An 11,153-nucleotide genomic window follows, 5' to 3' on the forward strand; every position below is an offset into this window, starting at 1 on the left:
CCTGGCCAACATGGTGAAACCCCATCTCTACTAAAAATACAAAAATTAGCTGGGCGTGGTGGCATGTGCCTGTAATCCCAGCTACTCGGGAGGCTGAGGCAGGGGAATCACTTGAACTCGGGAGGCGGAGGTTGCAGTGAGCCAAGATTGTGCCATTGCACTCCAGCCTAGGTGACAAGAGTGAAACTCCATTTCAAAACAAAAGAGAAAATAAAAAGAAAAAAAGAAAAAAGAAAAGAAAATAGCTAGGGAGGAGAGGGAGGGAAAGACAGACTAATTTTTTAAAGACTCAGCAAGTCATGGTTGATTAAAGGTTAGATTTGTATGAATACTCAAAGCAGCTCTGTGCTGATAATGGTAATATCTTTTTTTTTCTTTTCTTTTTTTATTTTTTTTTCAGATGGAGTCTCGCTCTGTTGCCCAGGCTGGAGTGCAGTGGTGTGATATTGGCTCACTGCAACCCTCCTGGGTTCCAGCGATTCTCCTGCCTCAGCCACGAGTAGCTGGGATTACAAGTATGCACTAGCTACCATGCCTGGCTAATTTTTGCATTTTAGTTAGAGACAGGGTTTCACCATCTTGCCCAGGCTGGTTTTGAACTCCCGACCTCAGGTGATCCACCCACCTCGGCCTCCCAAAGTGCTGGGATTATAGACGTGAGCCACCATGCCCAGTCGATAATGGTAATATCTAATGAGATAAAATGCTTACTAAGTGCCAGGCACAGTGTTAAACACTGACCTCACTTACTCCTCACAAGAAGGCTGTGAAGTAAGTACTTTCATCATCTTGGATTTACAGATGAAGAAACTAAGGCTGACAAAAATGAAGCAAAATTTCAAGGCTATGTAGCTGGTAAATGGCAGAACTTGAACTTTTGAATTTGTGTTTCTGGTTAGTATTCTATTATCTTTGTACTTTGGGACACGCACACACATACACAGATGTACACAAACTGAGTAAATCCTATTAAATAAATCCTGTTCCAAGATTAAAATGGACAATTGCTTTTTTTTCTCGGTTTAAGAGTTTCCACTACTTGAGCTCGCATTGCATAGTTCTGAAGTGGGTTTGCTTAAACACTAAAACTAAAGCAATTTCTGACTCTCTCATTTCTCCCCCTAATGCACAAAGCACAAGCACAAACACTGCCTGGGTGTTCTAGAACCCTGGACTAAAAACCCAAGACTTTATATTTGCAACTCAAGTTCCTCGGTTTCCTTTCTTTCCAAGGATTCTGAAATCCCTTCTGGCCCACTACTTCCAACCGAGGAGCAGTTTCCCTGACCGAGGAAATCGTGGTTGTGGGATTCTTGAGCCATCTTCTTAGAGAAGTTCCCTCTGCTTTTTTATATTTGTGCAGGGAGCTCTTGGAAGGACATTCAGATTTTGTTCAGCTGTGTCTGTCGACACATTTCTGGACTCTCTGCAAATAAGAGTAGATATAAGACTCAAGTCCTGCAACCCTTCTGTAGCTAAACCCAGTTCCTCAAATTGTGAAAGCTGCTTTCGGGGTCACATTCTATGGCACCTAGAGACACTGCACTGAAAGAGAGGTATATTTCCTCAAATTTTAGCAGCTGTAATTTCTTAGAGGAAGTAATTGGATTCCAGTTTGTTGCCTATTTTGGAAGTTACAGAGAAATCAAAGTCCCTCATAGCAAAAGTATTTTTCTGTCTTAGCCCACTGTTTCCACTTTCAAAATATGTTAAAACAACAACAATAATAAAGCTATTTCAATTATGCCAAATTCCCCCAGACTCCACTATTGTGACTGTGTTTCTAGTTGATATTCTATAATCTTATCACTTTCAGCCACACATCCACATACCACCCTGGGTTATTTATAAAGATAAATCCTGTGCTGAGATCAAAATCTACAATCTATTTTTTCTAGGTCTAAATTTGTTTTTGCAGCTTTAGAAATGATTTTGAAAATATTTTCCAATGAGTTTATTTGTTTAGAAAAGATTTTCGTAAATAAATTACTCAGAACAAAACTAGTTTTTAGCTTATCAACTACCAACTACTATGTATTTGGAATATCTTGAGTTATCTAGGAACTGGTAGTTAAGTGTTTGAATGATTTGTACTCGTAAGTTTTAATGTTTTCAAAGTGTGTCTGTCTAAAAATATAACTCGAAAATTCTGGCTCTTTGTGAGCCTTGGCTTCTTAGTGAATTAAACTTTGCATTATCCATACTTTCTGAACTTCAGTTTCTCCATCTTTAAAGTGGAATAAGTAATATCTACTTCATAAAATTAGCATGAGAAGTAAATGACATGAGACATGCAAAATAATGATTGCTCTTCACACAATAAGTGCTCCATAAAGAGTGCTTGAAAATATTATCTAAAGAGTTCAGTTTAAAATTAATAATTTACGACATTTACAACAATTTGTGTACATCTTCTATCCCTGTGAGCCTGCATGCTCTGGGAGGATGGGCAGTGGCCTCCCTTGACCTTCAGCCTTCTCCAGTCTTCAGCCTGTCCTGACACAGCAGTCTCTCATAAATATTGCTGGACAGAAATTCATCTGACTATCAACTTGCCATGCTCCCTATTGGCATTGATAAGTAGGAGTTGTCTGTATTTAGAATTCAATTTCTTTTCTTGAAACACACTTAAAAATGTTAATGCTATTTTAAAAGATAGTGGTTTTGTTTTACTCTTCTGTTAAAGCAACTAAATTTGAAATTCTAATGCAAATTCAGTAAATTAGTGTTAATAAGCTTACACCTAAAAAAAGTCAGCAGATAAATGATGTAATTGGTTTTTCCAAGGAGAGGTAAAATTGGGAGAATGACAATAATTTGTGATTTGCTTTGGGCCTTGTCTCAGACACAATAAGCTACAGTCCAGATAGCTGAGCTACAGTGAAAACAAGGGTCAATCTCACATGTGAAAGTTGCGTCCCCTCACTTGTGAGAAAACCAATGTCATCAGGCCCTTTGCTTGAAAAGACCAATTGAAGGCACATCAAGCTGAATTGGTAACTTTTACTCTGTAAGGAAAATATTTTTCAACTTTCATCTAATAGAACTTTTCTACTCTTTAAATTGTACAAATAAATGTATGAACAAATGTTCTAAGCTCATTTACAAACATTATCTGGTGTTATTGCAATACACCAAACATATTTGACTCAAACTATGGTTAGCTCCAGATTTAAATGTTACATGTGCCTGGGTGTAATACAGAGAACTTTAATTCATAGGATTGTATAAATGTTGGTCTAACATATATTTAGAATACCCAATATTTGCTATGACTAGTGCAAAGTGTTAAAGATATGGCACAAAAGAATAGGAGAGAAGTGCTAAGATGCTTGCCTAGATGATTTGGGACCACATTGTATAATGCTATGCTTTTGAATTTGAAGCACATTGTATTTTGAAGAACAAGGTGGTAAAAGGCATTTCTATTGAGTGGAGAGCACTATAAATAGTGACTACTTGGAGAGCTGGAATTCGAAGGTGTCCAAGACTGAAAGCAACTTTAGAGGGTGAGCATGCCATGGAAGGTGAGAGCAGGAGTGACTGTTCACATGTTGAGTATTTGTCATCCTGGTCTTGTTGTCAAAGTCAGCCACTGGTGCTTTCTGGCAAAGGAGTGGCTTCATTTGTGCTTAAAAAAGGATGTCAATAGTGAGAAGGATGAATTCAAGAGAGAACAATTAGTGTTTGATCTTACCTTATGGATAGCTCAGCTGGACACAGGATGCACTAGCTTTCTCAATTTGGGGGAAGGCAGGACAGGTCAATGCTGGGACAGGCCACTGTGATGAGAAATTGCTGCTCTGCACTGCCCACCCATGAAGGGAAAGCAATCTTGCCCTGTAGTATTTAAGCCATAAATTGGTTCATGTTTCAGTTTACAGGATATGATCAAGGCTACGTGTTCAATAAGAGACATTTTCTGAGCCCCAAGCTGACTACCAACCCTGAGGAATGCTATAAATTCATTCAGAGAAATGAATTCCTATCTCTTGATACAAAGTAGTCTCCAGAATCTGCTAGTATCCAAGCACATTTCTCCAGAATCAGATGCATTTCTCTGAAACAGCAATAGCAGCCAATGGTGCAGTGTGTCCATCAGCGTTCTAGCAGGAAACAGATGGCATTCTCAAACTGTTACTCAGGGATGAATGTTAACAAAAGAGTGATTTAAAACAGTGTGGGAAGATGTAAGCGCATGTACAAGGGATGTTGAAGGACCCTGGACTAAAATGGCAGAAACCGATAATGATGCATGAGCTCTTTATTGCTCTTGAATCTGAAGGGAAGTGTGCCAGTTCCAGATCTCAGAGAGGATAACCATAGGTAGAATGTTACTGGAGAGAAGCTGTGACATTTGATGGAAAACGTAGCCAATCTGTGCACACTGCAGGAAGGGAATTAAAGGCACAGTCACCTTTTCCTTTCACTGGAGCAGGGAGCCCACTGGTACAGCCTGTACAGATCAGCCTACAGGGGACACAGCAGGACATAGAGGGTGACAGTGGGTCTGCAGGGCAAAGGGAAAATACTAAGCTCCATACAGTTTTTGGTATGTGGTGAATCCACTTAAAATAATAATGATGGGACATTAGCAAAATTGTGGACTAGGAAGCTCCAAATTCCTGTTCCCTCAAAAAATTATTTAAAACAAACAAACAAACCCCAAATCAACCAGAGGCTATGTGAACCAAATTCGTAGAAGTTTTGGAAAACAATCAAAAGTTTACAGCAACCAAGCAAACAGCGAATCAAGAAAAGGCCATCTTCCAAATGTCAGTGAAGTCACATGGTGTTTTACCCTCCTTTGCCCCAATCCTTTCCCCTGGTAGAAACAGTCTTGGTCTTGAGGGGCAGCAACCCGGTTCCCAGTTCCCTTCTTTGAACCACAAGGAGAGAGTAGACCTCCTTTGCAGATTATTATGTGTGTCTGTTCCAACCTGCCTGGGGATACCTGAAAAACTGACCTGCTCTTCTCTGTCTTACATAACTCAGAAAACAGGCAGGAGAAACAATGAGTACTGTTCAGAAAAGGTACAAGAGGACTACAAACCCACTGATTGGCTGAGTCAAGAGAGTCTTGCTGAAGACATATGGTAGTCCAACTATGGCTTGAAAGAGAAGCTGGGTGAGACTCTTTGGGAAATTAGGACATTCAAAAGCAGCTGTTTATATGGGGGAATCTGGGAAGCCATGTACATGGCCAGATAAGATACATGCTTAAAAAAATTCTAAGGAGACCTTAGATGTTCACCCAAGGCTGATATCTAGGCTCAGAACAAGCCTGAGTGCTAAAGGATTCCCCAATCATAGAGCTGGGTCTGAAAAGACTGAGAGGTGGTTTCTCCTCACCAACCCCACCCTGTCTCTCTGGTATTTTTAAAATTTTGTTTTAACTCCTGGGACTCAAGGAAACCTATCAAAACATTAGCTAAACATAAGCTAGAGGAACACATGCTTCAGTGAGCACACATGACAAGAAAAATCTCAGAACAAATGGACTACTATAGCCTTCAGCAATCAAAATCAAAATAGCAAACCTTGGGGAGGGGGATAATCTGATTTTCAGAATTACCACATTATAATTGTCAAATGCCCAATATTCAACAACAAAAAATCACTAAGTATACAAAAGAAAAATCTATACAGAAAAATATGACTCATTTAAATGGATAAAATGAAATGACAAAAACTATTCCTGAGAAAGCTCAGTCATTGGACTAACTTTAAAATAACTCTCTTATATATGCTCAAAATGCCAAGGTAACACATGAAAAAAGAAGTAAAGAAAATCTTGAAAATGATGTATAAAAAATGAGAATATCAACAAAGAGATTAGAATTGTAAAAGAGAACCAAACAGAAATTCTGGAGCTAAAAAATACAATAACTGAAACAAAAAATTCACTAGTGGGACTCAAAAGCAAATCTGAGCTAGCCCAAAAAATAATCAGAGGATTTGAAGATAGGTTATTTGAAATTATTGACTCTGAAGAGCAGAAAGAAAAAGGAAGAAAAGTGAACAGAGACTAAAGGACTTATGGGATGCCATCAAGAGGACCAATATGTGCATTATGGAAGTCACAGAAAGAGAAAGAAAATGGCAAAGACTTTATTTGTTAAAATAATGACCAAAACATCCCTAATTTTATAAAATATGAGAACCTAAAAATCCAAGAAGATCAATGAATTCCAAGTAGGATAAAACAAAAGAGACTTACAACAAGACACATTATAGTCAAACTGTTGAAAGGCAAAGCTGGAGACAATCTTAAAAGCATTAAGAGAGAAGCAACTTGTCACATATAGGGGACCGTTAATAAGACTATTTCCCAATTTCTCAGCAGAAGCCATGGAGATCACAAGGCTGTGAGATGATACATGTAATGTACTGAATGACACCCTTAGCCCAAAACACACACAAAACTGTCAACTGAGAATTCTCAACCCAGCAAAACTGTCCTTTAAAAATGAGGGAGAAATTAAGACATTCCTGGACAAATAAAAACTGAGGGAACTCACTACCACTAGACTTCTCTTATAAGAAATGCTAAAGGGAGTTGTTCAGATGAAAAGAAATGATGCTAGACAGTAACTCAATGTCAGATGAAGATATAAAGATCTCTGTTAAAGGTAAACATGTGAGCAAATATAAATGCCACTAGTGTTGTAATTTTGGTTTTAACTCCATATTTAGTTTTTACATGATTTATAAGATGAATGCATAATACATGATCATAAATCTCTTAGTGAATATACAATATATAAAGATTAATATTGTAACGTTAATAACATGAGGTGGGATGGAGCTTTGAGTAGTTTTTAAATATGATTGAAGTTAAGTTCATATCAATTTAAATTATATGGTTATAGCTTTAGGATGTTATATGTAATTTCAGTAGTAACAACAAAGAAAATATATGTAAGTATATACAAAAATAAATGAGAAGGGTGTCACTACAAAAACTCAACACAGTAGACAGAGTAATAGAGGAAATAAGGAAAAAAAAGCTTCAAGACATGTAGAAAACACAATAAAATGCAAAAGCAAGTCCATTCTTATCAGTAACTATGTTAGATATTAATGGATTAAACTCTCCAGTGAAAAGGCATAGATTGGCAGAATGAATTTTAAAATGATAGAACTATATGCTGTTGACAAGAGATTCATTTCAGATACAAAGATAGAATTAGATCGAAAGTAAAAGGATATGAAAAGATATTCCAGCTAAAAGTATCCAACCAAAAGAGAACTGAGGTAATATCAGACAAAATAAACCTTAAGTGAAAAGTTGTTATAAAGACAAAGAAGGATACTATATGTTGATGAAAAGGTCAATTTATGAATAAGATATAAAAATTTTAAACGTGTATGCACCAAACATCAATGATCCAAAATATTTCAGGCAAACATTGATAAAATTAGAGGGATAAATAGACAGCTCTAAGATAATACTAAGAGACTTCAATGCTCCAGTTTCAATAATGGATAGAACAATAAGAGAGAAGATCAGTAAGGAAATGGTGACTTGAAGAACATTATAGACTAAATACACCTGACAGCCATGTAGATAACACTCCACCTAACAACAGCAGAATATATTTTTCTCAATTGCACATGGAACATTATCCAGAATAGATAATATAGTAGGCCACAAGACAAGTCTTCATAAATTTCAAAGGTTGAAATTATATACTTTTCTGATTACAATAGAGTAAAGCTAATACTCAGTAACAGAATACCTGAAAAATACACAAATATTTGGAAATTAAATAATATACTCTTAAACAATCAATGGATCAAAGAAGAAATCACAAGGGTAATTAGAAATTACCTAGAGCAATGGGATGCAGCAAAAGCAGTATTAAGAGGGAAATTTCTAACTATAAATGTTTATATTAAAAAAAGAAGAAAGATCTCAAAAAAAAAAAAAAACAAAAAAAACCTAAAGTTCCTCTTATGGAACTAGAAAAAGAAAAACAAATTAAACCTAAAGTTTGAAGAATGAAGGAAATAATAGATTACTGGAGAGATAAACAAAATCGGGAATAGAAAAACAATAGAGAAAAACCAGTGAAACTAAAAGTTGGTTCTTTGAAAAGATTAACACAATTGACAAACCTGTAACGAGACTAAGGATTAACAAAATTGACAAACCTGTAGCCAGACTGACTAATAAAAAAAAAGGTGACTCAAAAATCAGAAAGCAAAGTGAGATATTACTATTGATTTTGTTGAAATAAAAAGTTAAGACAATGCTATGAACATTATTAAGCCAACAAATTGTCTAACCTAAATAAAATACACAAATTTCTAGAAATACACAGCTACCAAAATTAAATTATGAAGAACTAGAAAACATGAAGAGTCCTATAGCTAGTAAGTAGATTAAATGAGTAATCAAAAACCTTCCAGTAAAGAAAAGTCCTGAGCCAGATGGCTTCACTGGTAAATTACAAACATCTAAGGAACTAACAACAATCCTCAATGTTTCCAAAAAATTGCAGAGGAGGGAACATTTCCCAACTCATTCTATGAAGCCAGCATTATCCTGACAGCAAAACCAGCAGATACTACAACAAACAAAAAACCACTACAGATAAATATCCCTTATGAATATTGATACAAAAATTCTCCACAAAGTACTGGCACCCAAATTTGGTTATTAAAAGGTTTATATATCATGACCAAGTGGGATTTACTCTCAGAATGCAGAGATGATTTGATAAATGAAAATCAATGAAATATGCCACATTAACAGAATGAAGGAAAACAAATCCAAAACATAATCATCTCAATTGAGGCAAAAAAAAAGCATTTGACAGAGTAACAATTGTGACTTCTCTTTATTCGGAATGTAGTATGTGTCAAGCACTACAATAGCTGTTTAATGTAGAATCTTTTGAATTCTATTATATGTTTTAGAGCCATACCCTAAAACATATATTATACTAATGTCTTCCTCTTACGTATAAAGAAACTGATGTTCGGAGTATTGAAGTAATTTATCAAAATCATACATATAAGCAAGGAGTAGAGTCAGTACATATATCTCAGGTTTGAGATTACAAAACCTAGGCTGTTTCTCCTGTGTAGTGTCTTTTGCTCTGGCATCCAAGGAGAATCAAAAGGAAGGTCCCAAAGGAGAGTCAAAAGGAAGGTCTCTAATTTGAGAAAGTCAATTTTCATAAAATTGATAAATTTTATAAAAGCTGACTGGCTTTATAAAACAGTCTTTGGTATCTTTATCTCCCTCCCCTCCCCACTGCTAATAGAGTACTATTATTTTGATTATATATTAACTTCTTTTGCTGAAACATGGGTCCTGTCCATCTCACTTCTGTACTGACTTTGAACTGCTGGATGTCGTCCCTTCACTTTTTACAATCTCTTTGGGGGAAAAAGGGTGTGTAGGGAATCAGCAGCATAATAATGGAGCAGCAACAGCAGGGCCACTAAAAGATGCAGAAAATCAAAAGGAAATGAATAAACTGAGAAAGCTGGAATCAATTTGGTTTTGACTCAGAGTCATACTCTGTTTTGGAAAAAAAAAAAAAAAAAACTCTCTAAAAGGTTGGTGCCAGCTCACTGGAATTAAGTTATAAATAAAAATCAGAATTATAGTGTCCAATTTTTTATGGGTTTTTAATAGGTACATTGTTTAGCTTCCTGACAAACTGATGAAATGCAGACCTGCTAAGTCACATAAATGCCTGTGGCATTTGTTTAGTTGGACTATTGGAATAAAAGAGATATTTTGAGGTTATACCCTTTTTGTAGTGAAACTCAAAAATGTGCTTTTGCAGACTTCTGAATTCTTACATGTTAAACTTTTAAAACCACTCTCAAATCTATTACTGTGCCTTAGCACAACAGCTGGGGAGGTGTGTTTTACCTGTTGGGCCAGGTGTTCCCACTTTATAGGTGGTCTTTTCAGGCTAGGCAGTGGAAGATCAGATGAGGGTCCAATTTTTGGGATGCAGCCTGAGGTGAAGGGACATTAGTTCAGTCTGAAAGTCTGGGTTTCTATCAGCTGTCGAGACTTGCGATTTCTGAGAAATGCCTGGCATGTGAACTGGCTTTTACTGGCATTACGTACAATAAGTAACCCCATACTTCAGTTTAGGTTCCATTTATTGCCCTATGCCCTCGCTCTCTCTCTTTCTTTCTTTCTTCTTTTGTTGGAGACAGAGTTGCTCTGTCGCCCAGGCTGGACTGGAGTGCAATGGCGCAATCTCGGCTCACTGCAGCCTCCACCTTCCAGGTTGAAGCAATTCTCCTGCCTCAACCTCCCGAGTAGTTGGGACTACAGACACGTGCCACCAGCCTGGCTAATTTTTTGTGTTTTTAGTAGGGACGGGGTTTCACCATGTTGGCCAGGATGGTCTTGAACTCCTGACCTCATGATCCACCCACGTCAGCCTCCCAAAGTGCTGGGATTACAGGCGTAAACCACCGCACCCGGCCACCCCTCTGCTCTTTCATAGCTTTGCAACAGCCTCTCTCCATTACCAGCCACATGCACAGGGATCATAGACCTGCCAATAACAGGAGGAGCACTTCATGTTAAGCAAGTGCTGGCCACTCTGTAAATCAGGTTTAATATGATACCAGCTTCACAATTCAAACCCAAGTTATTTTATATGAACCAGGCCTATTAAAGATAAAACCTAACCTCCCCATCCCCCCTAAAAGAATGGAAGCTTAAAAGAAAAAAGATTGAAAAAAGGAAACAAAACTTCTATTTGTACTTCACACCAGGTCAGGTGACTACTGCTATCTAAATGCTTTAACCACGGGAAATAGAGTTGCGTTAAGCAATAATTTCCTATCACTGAGAGAATCTGCTTATTAAGTTTGCCAGAAGATGTCCTACCTTGCAGCCAAAATGACAGACTTGTGAATTTTATGCCACTGGGTGTAGGCGGCATTTGAGCCTTTCATCTCTGAAGGTAGAGTGTACAGGTAGGTTTCAGGCAAAGGCATTGATGGCCTCTTTATAGCCCTGCCTTTCCAGGTGGAGGTAGTTTTGGCTTTTAAGAAAACCTGGGGAGTGGGGACAGGAGAGGGGACAGCAAGCTAGCGGGTATAGTCTACCTGGAGGTCAGGTATCCCTGATCAGGAGCAACTCAGGGAGGAAACATGCCACTCAT

The sequence above is a fragment of the Macaca thibetana genome, chromosome 17 (assembly GCF_024542745.1).
Source record: "Macaca thibetana thibetana isolate TM-01 chromosome 17, ASM2454274v1, whole genome shotgun sequence".
NCBI classification, from domain to species: Eukaryota; Metazoa; Chordata; class Mammalia; order Primates; family Cercopithecidae; genus Macaca; species Macaca thibetana.